We start from the raw sequence: 12904 nt of genomic DNA on the forward strand, positions 1-12904 counted from the left end.
ATATATATATATATATATATATATATATATATATATATATATATGTGTGTGTGTATATATATATATATAGCAATAATAATTCTCTAAATGAGATATAGACAGTAACTGCTCCATAACATAAGGGACTAAAGCCATCTGAATATGGCTAGGGACAGGGCAGGGTGGTGGGGGTGTTACTGTTGCATTTAGCCCCAGGCGAACATCAACGTCGCCAGATAGGCTTGACACCATCACGGCGTCCTCTATCCTGCAAAGGGAGATAATTCCCCGATGAAGCGGAAACCACACACGGACCTAGGTTTCAAGGTGTTTGCCTATTATCAACGGGTGGTAGGCACCGCTTCCTCAACAAAAAACTCACTCTACAGGATATTTATATATAGATTTTCAAGCAAAATACATTTGCTGATTTCGAAAATCTGTTTGACAGCAATAATAATTCTCTAAATGAGATATAGACAGTAACTGCTCCATAACATAAGGGACTAAAGCCATCTGAATATGGCTAGGGACAGGGCAGGGTGGTGGGGGTGTTACTGTTGCATTTAGCCCCAGGCGAACATCAACGTCGTCGAGGAAGCGGTGCCTACCACACGTTGATAATAGGCAAACACCTTGAAACCTAGGTCCGTGTGTGGTTTCCGCTTCATCGGGGAATTATCTCCCTTTGCAGGATAGAGGACGCCGTGATGGTGTCAAGCCTATCTGGCGACGTTGATGTTCGCCTGGGGCTAAATGCAACAGTAACACCCCCACCACCCTGCCCTGTCCCTAGCCATATTCAGATGGCTTTAGTCCCTTATATATATATATATATATTAGAAGAAATGAGGTGAACAGAAGATCGGATGGTTTATATTTACAGATCTTTATTTATATATTACATTTTTTACATATATATCATATCGTGGAGGCGCGTGGCTTAGTGGTTAGGGTGTTGAACTCATGATCGTAAGGTTGTGGTTTCGATTCCTGGACCGGGCGATGCATTGTGTTCTTGAGCAAAACACTTAATTTTCACGTTGCTCCAGTCCACTCAGCTGGCAAAAATGAGTATTTCTGCGACGGACCGGCGTCCCGTCCAGGTGGGGAATTTCAAAGCCATTGAAACCGGGAAACCGGCCCTTATGAGCCTGACATGGCTCGAGAAAGAGCATATATCATATCACTTAGATCATTAGTGCTATCACTTTCACTTAGCGCTATCACTTAGATCATTAGCCCTATATATATATATATATATATATATATATATATAATATATATATATAGGGGTGGGGCAAAATTAGTAACCAAGATAAAATGTGCAATATTCTAATTTCTTGCTATTTCCTCCCTACCTGTTTAAATTCGTTACACTACAAGCTTTACATCATTTTGTATTGTTGCCTCATTTTTAGGGGTAAAAATTAGCCAGCATAGTTGTAGTTGTTGTTGAAGATGGGATACTTTGAAACAGTCAGGTAACAAGTAGTTTGGTTTTTTTTTCAAGAAATTTTTCTTCAACTTTGACTGGATTGTAATTGAAGTTGCTTATAAAATATTTGAATAATTTTTGATGTTTAACAATCAATATTCTTTTCTCCATTGGATTCCAGGTCAGATTTTTTCTTTCCACACTTATGTCTAATTTGACCATTTTCAATTTTCAAAAAAATGATGTCTGTGATGGGGTAAAATGAGCTCTGACTTATGAGTGGATTTGGTAGATGGAAAGTGAAAGAAGCTGGTCATATATATATATATATATATATATATATATATATATATACACATATATCTTTATATATAAAAGAGAAGTTGTGTGTCTGTCTCCTACGATTTAGATTCCTAACTACTCCCACATTTTGCGGTGCAGTTTAACCAAAACCGGGTATCTTATAGTCGTGATTCATATTGATGAATCTACAATGAGTCTACGATTTAAAAAAAATTTACCATCATTTTTTTCCATTTTAATGCATCTTTTCGCTATTATATAAGGGAAGTAACTCTCTAAAAATGTCTACGATGAGTCAACGATTTAAAAAAAAATTTACCATAATTTTTTCCCCATTTTTAATGCATTTTTTTGCTATTTTTTGGCTATAACTCTCTAAAAATGCTTTATAGTTATTTCCCTTACAAATCCGAGCAACGCCGGGCGATACTGCTAGTTAATAATAAAAGTTTATTTGTATTATTTTATTTATGCAGTTTGGTAGAAAAGCTGATTTATTCCTGATCTGTGTGTGGAGGGTATAGAGGACGTGGATCTTACAAAGAATAAGTCCTGGGGTCGATTTGCTCGACTAAAGGCGGTGCTCCAGCATGGCCTCAGTCAAATGACTGAAACAAGTAAAAGAGTAATAATCCAAGTCAGTGAAATTGTTTAACTGAAAGAAAAAAAATGGTGCCTGGAATGAGAATATCTTGTTGGACTCCTGACTGAGTTAGCTCCCTTCATTCAAAAAAAACCGCTTTCGTTCCATTTTTTTTTTTTTCCCTCCACAATACTCTTTACTCTTTTACTTGTTTCAGTGATTTGACTGTGGCCATGCTGGAGCACCGCCTTTAGTCTAGCAAATCGACCCCGGGACTTATTCTTTGTAAGCCCAGTACTTATTCTATCGGTCTCTCTTTTGCCGAACCGCTAAGTGACGGGGACGTAAACACACCAGCATCGGTTGTCAAGCAATGCTAGAGGGACAAACACAGACACACAAACATATACATACACATACATATATATACATATATACGACAGGCTTCTTTCAGTTTCCGTCTACTAAATCCACTCACAAGGCATTGGTCGGCCCGAGGCTGTAGCAGAAGACACTTGCCCAAGATGCCACGCAGTGGGACTGAACCCAGAACCATGTGGTTGGTAGGCAAGCTACTTACCACACAGCCACTCCTGCGCCTATGTCAATAAAATTTATAGAAGTAAGGGCAGAAAGCTGGCAGAATCATTAGCACACCGGGCAAAATGATTAGCAGAATTTCAATCCATTTCATTACTTTCTCAGTTCAAATTCTGTTGAGGTCAACTTTGCTTTTCATCCTTTCAGGATTGATAAAATAAGTACCAGTTGAGAACTGGGGTCGATGTAATCGACTCACATCATCATCATCATTGTTCGACCATGGTCGAGACAATGGAATTTACCATGCTACGCCAGACTTCACGGTCCATCATGGCATTACGGAGGTCCTGTTGCTGGATGCCTGTATCCCTGGAGATTACATCAGGGTAGGAGAGTGTGTGCCCTCTGGCATCGACTCACCCTCACCTCCAATATAGCCAGCTTTATTGCTACAAAACCAATAAAAATGGAAACAGAAATAAAAGAATGCCTTACTTGTCTTTCTGTTACTCAGTTACTGTTACACTATTAGAAACCAGCACTATTCCAACCAGAATTACTCTGTAGTCCTCACCTGTACAATTAATCTCACCTGTGTTTCCTTCTCAAGACACACCTGGCTCATAAGGGCCGGTTTCCCAGTTTCCTTGGTGTATAGGTTCCCCACCTGGACGGGATGCCGGTCCATCGCAGGTGAGCTGCAAGATGCAGGGGGAAAGAGTGAGAGAAAGATGTTTCGCTCATAAACACACACATCGCCCGGTCTGAGATTCGAACCCGCGATCCCTCGACCGCGAGTCTTTTGCTCTAACCACTAGGCCATGTGCCCCCATATGTGTACATCAAATGATATTGTTAGTACCTGCTCTATCCACCATTAACACTTGAACTGTGAAATTAAATTTCATATTTCTTTTTTTTTTTTTTTCAGTAATGATATTAAATATCTACCAAATAATAGAACTGGTATTTTTTGCAAGTTGCCTCACTAAACCTGACAAATCCCAACAGAGAAAAAAATCTTTTAATCCTTTAGCATTCACATTATTCTGTCAAATGTAATGTTTATTTATTCACATTATTTTGAACTAATCTTGCATTGTCTTGTAGCTTTGAGACTTTGATGAAGCAACTGTTAATTTCTTAGAACGACATTGCAGGGTTGGTGTGAGAAACCAGATCTAGCCAGTTTGAACATAAACCAGGTAGAATATTTGAGCCAGATATGACTGGTTTAAATTCTAAAGGGTTGAACATGATATTCTACAACAGAAGTTAGGTTGGTTTATAAAACTGCTCTCTGCAGTTAAGGGTAATGAAATTTTGAGTGGATATATCTGATTTCCACATTAAAAAGGTTAATCAACGATTGAGGCCCTTGAATATCCCTGTTGCTCATTTTCAGCTGCTCTACAGTAATACAAAATAAAGAGCTTTGCTCAAGGACACTATAGTCTGCTCAGTTTGAGAATCAAACCATTGTCCTTACAGCCAGGAGTCCAATATAACCACAGGGCAAGACACATTCACATCTGTACATGTCAACATCATCATCACCACCATTAGCATCCAGTTTTCTATGCTCACTAGAATAGGATAGAATTTGTGGAGGCAGATTTTCTACAGCTTGATGCCCTTCCTGTTGCCAACCCTCACTTGTTTCCAAGCAAGGTGGAGGAAGAGGAAGTGATTAGACTATAAGCTTATTATTACATATTTCCAGTGGTTGGCATATTTGGAAGGGAATCCAGTTGTAAAAACCACGACAAAACTAATCTTGTCTGTGCTGGTGCCACGTAAAAAATAACCATAAATCCTTGAATATAGTCCACCCTTGCGTATAACACGCAGGGGATTTTTAGGGGCTGTACCTCTGAAAAACCTAAACCTTGTGTATAATACGCACCCCTTCTCTAACTTGAGTTGTGCGTAATTAAGCCAGCAGCACCTAGTCGATCAAACACTTCCGCACAAGCATGACACAATAATGGCAATGTAAATATGTTTGCAAATTGTTTTTGTTACATGTTATTCTGTGTTCTGAATACTTTTATTTTAATAAATGTTGCTTACTGCAAGTTATGGATGATTCTTTTATGACTTCATTGCTTTCAGGCTTAGCTTAAGGTATTTTCGTGCCCGACATCACAAAATGCATCTGAATAGACATTGCCGGACAGCAAATAGAGACTTGGACATTGCTTAGAAAATATTTTTCCTTTTAAACCTCGTATATAGTACGCAGTAGGGATTTTGACCTTTAAATTTTAGGGAAAAAATGCGGATTATACTCGAGGATTTACGGTATTCAGACCACTCTGCAGGATGGCTGGTGTTAAGAAAGGCATCCAGCAGTAACAGCCATGACAAAACAGCTACAGTAGCCTGGTTAGCTGCTGTCAAACCGTTCAACCCCTGCCAGTGTGGAAGGCAGACATTAAACAATGATGACGATGATGATGATTATGGCATGTATGACATAACATTGTATGAATTGCATATCATTGTATAAGATATAGAATAAAAACATGATCTGTTTGCAGAAACGGTTGTAATGTCAACTTGACTTTCCTTTTCTTCATTTATAATAATAATAATAATAATAATAATGAAATTATTGTATACAGTGCTCAGGTGCACCACAACTTGTCAGAAAGTGCATATAAAGTACATGCAGTAATGTAGAAATGTCTGGAAAGCGAACAATGTATGAGTCAGATACATGCTTGTGTGTGTATGGAGGGGAGAAAATCAGGTGTAGTGTTGGCGAATCTCAGAAAGCATGGAAGTTTTGAAGGATGCAGTACTCCGACAACTAACAACCAATGCCGGCAGTTTGTTCTATGCTTCAGCAACTCTCAGCGTGAAAAAATTTAGATTATTATTTTTATTGTTCCCTCTGCAGCACTTAATAAACCTACTGAATCTTACCTTGGAGTTGTGTAGTGCTCCCTGTAATATCAGTTGATGCCTTACAGATCTCCTTCTGATTTAGAAGGAGATCTGTATGCTAGCCAGGACCCTGCATGATGTGTTAATGAGGTGATAGCCAAGATTACAATTATGCCCTCTATCTATCTATATATGATTGACTCCTTCCAGTTTCCATCTACCAATTTCAGTCACAAAGCTTTGGTTAGCACAAGGCTATAGTAGAAGACACTTGCCCAAGGTACAAGTATTCAAAACATGGATATTAAAGCTAATCATACAGCGAAAAGAAAGGTTGACTTTGAAGGCAAAGCTGTGTGAAAGATCAGCTTTTGTAGACTAACCAGTCCTTTCTTTATAAAGACAGGCACAGAGATGGCTGTGGTTGGGAAGCTTGCTTCCCAACCATGTGATCTTAGGTTCAGTCCCAGTACATAGCACCTCGGATGTCTTCTACTATCGCCCCAGGGCAACCAAAGCCTTGTGAATGGATTTTATAGAAGAATGGTAACTGACCGAAGCCTGGCTTTAATACCTAAGTCCAAGATAGTCCTATGGCCTGTCAGTCCCTTCCTTCTGTTTTTTTTTGGGGGGGGGGGGCAGGTCCATCATCGTTCGGCCGTTTGCCAGGCCTGTCCCAACTTCACCTTGTTATTTATTTTCACTCACTCGTCTGGTCTCGGAATCGAAACCCCAATCTTACAATCATGAGTTCAATACCCTAACCACTAACCATGTGCCTCCACACACTCACCTACCCACATAGGTGTGTCTCTGTGTTTGTGTAATTGAGTTTTAGGTTTGTGCAGTTTACTAGTGTCTTCTACTATAGCCTCGCGCCAACCAATGCCTTGTGAGTGGATTTGGTAGACGGAAACTAAAAGAAGCCTGTCGTATATATGTATATATATATATATATATATATATATATATGTGTGTCTGTGTTAGTCCCCCTAGCATTGCTTGACAACTGATGCTGGTGTGTTTACGTCCCCGTTACTTAGCGGTTCGGCAAAAGAGACCGATAGAATAAGTACTGGGCTTACAAAGAATAAGTCCCAGGGTCGAGTTGCTCGACTAAAGGCGATGCTCCAGCATGGCCGCAGTCAAATGACTGAAACAAGTAAAAGAGTAAAGAGAGTGACCTTGGATCGTAGAGTGACCTGCTGTGCTTGAGGAGACCTGTTGATTCAAGTTCATCAACATCAAAATAAAAATTCAAATGGAAATTGTAGTTAAGACAACCGTGCCAGTGACACGTAAAAAGCACCGTTCGAACGTGGCAGACACTAGCGTCGCCTGACTGGCATCTGTGTCGGTGACACGTAAAAGCACCAACCGATTGTGACCGTTTGCCAGCCAGCTCTGGCTCCTGTGCCGGTGGCACGTAAAAAACACTCACAGAGTGGTTGGCATTAGGAAAGGCATCCAGCTGTAGAAACTCTGCCACATCAGACTAGAGCCTGGTGCAGCCTCCATGGCTTACCAGACCCCGGTCGAACCGTCCAACCCATGCTAGCATGGAAAACGGACGTTAAATGATGATGATGATGATGATGAACTACCCTTAAAATACATTAATTTTAAGATGAATGTATCACCTTTGGATATACTTGAATTATAAAAGCATGCATATTAGAAGAGAAAATAGCACTTTGATAATTCAGAAGTATCTAAAGAGAAACAATAAAACACATCTTAAATATAAGATGTAATGGTGTAAGAAAGTTGGGAGAAATTTCAGGTTGTATAAAGTTTTTGTTTCGGTATTTCAAATAAACCACGATACTTTTAATATTCCCCATTAAAAAGAAAAAAAAAACCTTTTGGGAAATACGCCGCGATTCTCCTTATATTTTTTTACTAATTGAAATTAACAGGTTATTCTAATTATAAATAAACTTTGGTAAATAATGGAACCACCCTGGGTGGTTCGTAGCCTCTGTTGTATCAATCGGTGATATGTGACTAGAGCTAAAATAAATAAATATAAGAAAACTCTTGGCAGCGAAAAAGAAACAGCGAAAGGAAAAAATCCAAAAGGGGAAAAGCTGTAAAAAAAACAAAAGGAATAAAAAACACTAAATAAAAAAATTATATATAAAAACCAAGTTGTAAAAGGGAGATCAACTGGGATTCGAAACCGGCTCGTCAACTTTGTTTGGCGGGAAGTTTACTGTATGCATTCAATTGTCAACTTGTTTTTATATATTCCGAATATTCAATTTATTTGAAATTTTGAAAGATAAATATTGTTTGCCAATTTTATTAGTAAATAAAATTAGAGAAACTAATAAATACTGATAATTATTTCTTTCTTGAAAGAGAAAATTTAATTACAATTTATTGTTATAAATTGTTGAATATTTCTTTTACAAATAATACACAGTAAACAGGTGGATGGAACGAGTGTATGTGTATATATATATACATACATAAACACTCACATGAATACAGGGATGGCCAGAAGTCGCTATACACATTTCTAATAATAATAAAGAGATGAGTGAAGTGACTTGTGGTCATCCTGTATATCAACATACGGATCTTTTCGGTTTGAACGGCAGTTTTTTCTAGTGGTGTCATGATATTGTCACCCATAATTATGACCCTAGTATCGATCTATTGCATTTCAATCTGGGTTAGGGTATCTTTTTTTCTTCACAAATGTAAATAAACCCAATCTGTTTCTTAAACGAGGGACATATTTATATGGCACAGAATGTTGTTTACCTCAATAGACGTCATTGATTGGTTGAAATTGCAGAAAAAAACAACAACAAATATCTTAAAAACTATAGAATTTTCTCAATAAAGCCAAGAGAAAAAGATGTTTTATAAACACATTCTACCAGTATACGAAGTTTAAAATTTTTTAGTTACCAAGAAATTATGTTAAAAACTGCCGTTCAAACCGAAAAGATCCCAACATACACATATATACATGCGTGTGTAAACACAACAAATAAACATACATGTGCTTGTATATACATATTGATTTATATGTGTGTTGTTTTTGTAAACTATTGATAGTGAAGATAACATGAGCACAAGACTAGAAATTTGGGAGAATGGTATAAATCGATTCTAGTGCTTTATTATAAATCGAACCTAGAATGTGAGATTCAAAAATCGACTTCAGCTGGGAATCGAACTCGTTACGTAAAGCAATGTAATAAAGTATTAAGCGAAGGACAATGCATTAAAATTATATTAGTTTATTTTCTAAAGGAAATTAACAGATGTTATATTGTATGTAAATATAGATTAGTAAATAAAGGACAGAGTAAGAGGGAGAAATAGTTGAAATATCAAGTACGAAACTAAAAGGTTGCAGTTGTTCAATATGTCAATGCAAATGAGTTGGGTCATAGTTTATTGACTGCGGACCTGCAACAAGCGAAAAGAAAGAATGGAGTTGAACAGGAGGAAAATATGAAGTGAATAAGTGCTCGGAGAAAAAAAAAAATATTAATTAAAAAAGAAATAATAATCAAGTTACTGTAGAATAAGAATGATCGAGAAAAATAACGAAAAAAAATTTTATGATACTTATTAAAAATTTAATATAAAAAAAAACGTTTTTCCATTTGTTCCAAAATGGATACATAATATATATTTTTTTAAAATTAAGTATTGAACACACGCCTGAAAATAAATTCTAATTTCTATATTGATAATAGTTATTATTATGTCAAGTTAGGTTTTATTAGTTATTATTATGCATATAAACATAATCTATATAGTAAAAAAAAATATTTGAGTATCCATGAAAAAAATTAATAATTCTAACTTCTAATTTTTAGATTGCTAATAATTTTATTAATCAGTTTGGGTTTTTTTTTTATTAGCTTATTACAGTACCGGATTTCTTTTCCGTCTTCCAGAAATCCGGGAATACTTTATTATACGGTCTAAGATTACTGCATCTATTCAGTAGACAGACTTTACTTTTGAAGATGGTTAATTTGTGTATGGCATCTTCAAAATAGCTTTGTTCTTTACTATTTTTTCAAGGGGATTCCTATAGATTAAACACATACTGCTTTAGAATTGTATTAATTTGCACCTTATGTTATTTACTTTTCTGTTTATTTTCGTTTCTTTCCAACCACAAATTTTACAACAATCCATTGAGAATTAAAGAATATTTAAGTGGTGGGAAGAAAACGAAAAAGTGCCGACGTTTCTTTATTTAATCAATATATAAATGATATAAAACTAATTAATAAATATCAAACAGACTTCTCCTTTAGAAACGTATTAATTTGAACCTGTGAAATACAATTTAGCTCTTTACATTTAATACTTTAAGTTTATATTATTAACGGCATTTCGTAGGTTCTGAGTTCAAATTCCGACGAAGTCGACTTTGCCCTTCATACGTTCGGGGTTGATTGAAATAAAAAAAAAAAGTACCAGCCGAGCACGGGAGTTGAAATATATTTCTTTACTACCCACAAGGGGCTAAACACAGAGGGGACAAACAAAGGGATTAAGTCGATTACATCGACCCAGTGCGAAACTGGTACTTTATTTATCGACCCCAGTACGAAACTGGTACTTTATTTATCGACCTCAGTGCGAAACTGGTACTTTATTTATCGACCCCAATGCGAAACTGGTACTTTATTTATCGACCTCACTGCGAAACTGGTACTTTATTTATCGACCCCAGAGCGAAACTGGTGCTTTATTTATCGACCTCAGTGCGACCTGGTACTTTACTTATCGACCCCAGTGCGAAACTGGTACTTTATTTATCGACCCCGAAAGGATGAAAGGCAAAGTCGACCTCGGCGGAATTTGAACTCAGAACGTAACGAAACGACAGCCGAGCACGGGAGTTGATATAATCGACTGAAAACCCGTCTCCACGAAATTACTGGCCTTCTGCCAATATTTAAGTATATATTTATAACAGTCCCACTGCGTGGCATCTTGGGCAAGTGTCTTCTGCTATAGCCCCGGGCCGACCAATGCCTTGTGAGTGGATTTGGTAGACGGAAACTGAAAGAAGCCTGTCGTATACATGTATATATATGTGTGTGTGTGTGTGTGTATGTGTGTTTGTGTGTCTGTGTTTGTCCCCCTAGCATTGCTTGACAACCGATGCTGGTGTGTTTACGTCCCCGTAACTTAGCGGTTCGGCAAAAAAGACCGATAGAATAAGTACTGGGCTTACAAAGAATAAGTCCCGGGGTCGATTTGCTCGACTAAAGGCGGTGCTCCAGCATGGCCGCAGTGAAATGACTGAAACAAGTAAAAGAGAGTCTTTGAAAAGAAGAAAAAAAAAACCGGAAATTTCAGAAATCCGGACTACTTCCGGTACGAAAGAAGCTTGCCGGATAATTATGTCCGGCAACTGTGTATTATTGTTATGCAAATGAGAGAGGTCAAATGTTTTGCTCGCGCACACTGTTTTAAGATCCGGGTCGTTGTGTTCGTGTTCCCCCTTAGTATGTGTGTTGTGTGTGTGTTATGTCCGTGCCAAAAGCCAAAAAACTAAATTGAAACCAAACTAAAAAGATAAGAGGAAAAAAAAGAAAAGGAAAAAAGAAAACACGAAACCAAATCTCAAATGAAACCGAACCGAACCAAATTCTAGCAGCGAAGCAAGCAAAGCTTAATGTAAAACCCCAAGAGAGAAAACCTACCAACCACCCCCTATTGGAATAATAATAATAACAACAACAACAACAATATATATTGTCATCATTTCAACAGCAAGAATTAAGAGCACAACTGAACAGCAATTAACAAGATAATAATTAGTAATTAATAATAATAATAATAAGCAGCAACAGAATCAAGAGAGAACAAAGTAAGTTCATATTTCTGTTATGTATTACCCAACATCTGTTTCTAGTAGAAGTCACCCCCAGCTCTTTCTCACCATATATATATATATATATACACACACGTATATACATACGTACACACAGCCTTTCTATATATTATATATACAGAAATTGGTATATGAATGTATACACAGCCTCACTTTTATATATTTCTCCCCCTATATACATCTGTGTATGTATATACACACAGCCTTTCTATATATTATATATACAGAAATAGGTCTATGAATGTATACACAGCCTCTCTTTTATATATTTCTCCCCCTATATACATCTATGTATACACACATACATGCACACAGCCTTTCTATATTATATATACAGAAATAGGTATATGAATGTATATACATAGCCTCACTTTTATATACACACAGCCTTTCTATATTATATATACAGAAATAGGTATATGAATGTATACACAGCCTCTCTTTAATATATTTCTCTCCCTATATACATCTATGTATACACACAGCCTTTCTATATTATATATACAGAAATAGGTCTATGAATGTATACATAGCCTCACTTTTATATACACACAGCCTTTCTATATTATATATACAGCAATAGGTACATGAATGTATACACAGCCTCACTTTTATATACACACATATACACACAGCCTTTCTATATTATATATACAGAAATAGGTACATGAATGTATACACAGCCTCACTTTTATATACACACATATATACATACGTACACACAGCCTTTCTATATTATATATACAGAAATAGGTTTATGAATGTATATACATAGCCTCACTTTTATATACACACAGCCTTTCTATATTATATATACAGAAATAGGTACATGAATGTATACACAGCCTCTCTTTTATATATTTCTCTCCCTATATACATCTATGTATGTATACACACAGCCTTTCTAAGTATAATAGATACAAAAATATGTGCATATACACGGTCTCTTTCTATATCTACTACTCTCTCTCTCTCTTTTATATATATACACACACACACTCTTTTGTATATATACTCCTCAATCAGTTTTTCTGTACATATCCATATTTTTATACACCTATCTTTGTGTATATCAAACCTCCGTTACACACACCATTTATTTCTCATATCTTTACCTCTCTCTCTCTCTCTCTCTCTCTCTCTCTCTCTCTCTCTCTCTCTATATATATATATATATATATATATATATATATATATATATGTACATACACGCACACACGCATTTAAGATATGTTGTGTATCTATAGAGAAGTAAAGGATTACAAAACAAGACTATATA

At 36.5% G+C, this 12904-nt stretch overlaps 1 protein-coding gene across 2 annotated transcripts in view; it reads left to right on the top strand.

Moving 5' to 3' along the window:
• The first annotated feature begins 11180 nt into the window (after nt 1–11180).
• LOC115228109 (eukaryotic translation initiation factor 4E transporter) overlaps nt 11181–12904 on the top strand; it is a 145034-nt gene continuing 143310 nt past the window's right edge. Inside the window, exon 1 of one of the 2 annotated variants that reach the window (XM_036498834.1) lies at nt 11181–11605. The gene's annotated coding sequence lies outside the window, so the exon portion shown is untranslated. The remainder of the gene's footprint in view (nt 11606–12904) is intronic. The other variant, XM_036498835.1, reaches the window with a different exon arrangement.

Source organism: Octopus sinensis, unplaced genomic scaffold (assembly GCF_006345805.1).
Source record: "Octopus sinensis unplaced genomic scaffold, ASM634580v1 Contig09534, whole genome shotgun sequence".
Lineage (NCBI taxonomy): Eukaryota > Metazoa > Mollusca > Cephalopoda > Octopoda > Octopodidae > Octopus > Octopus sinensis.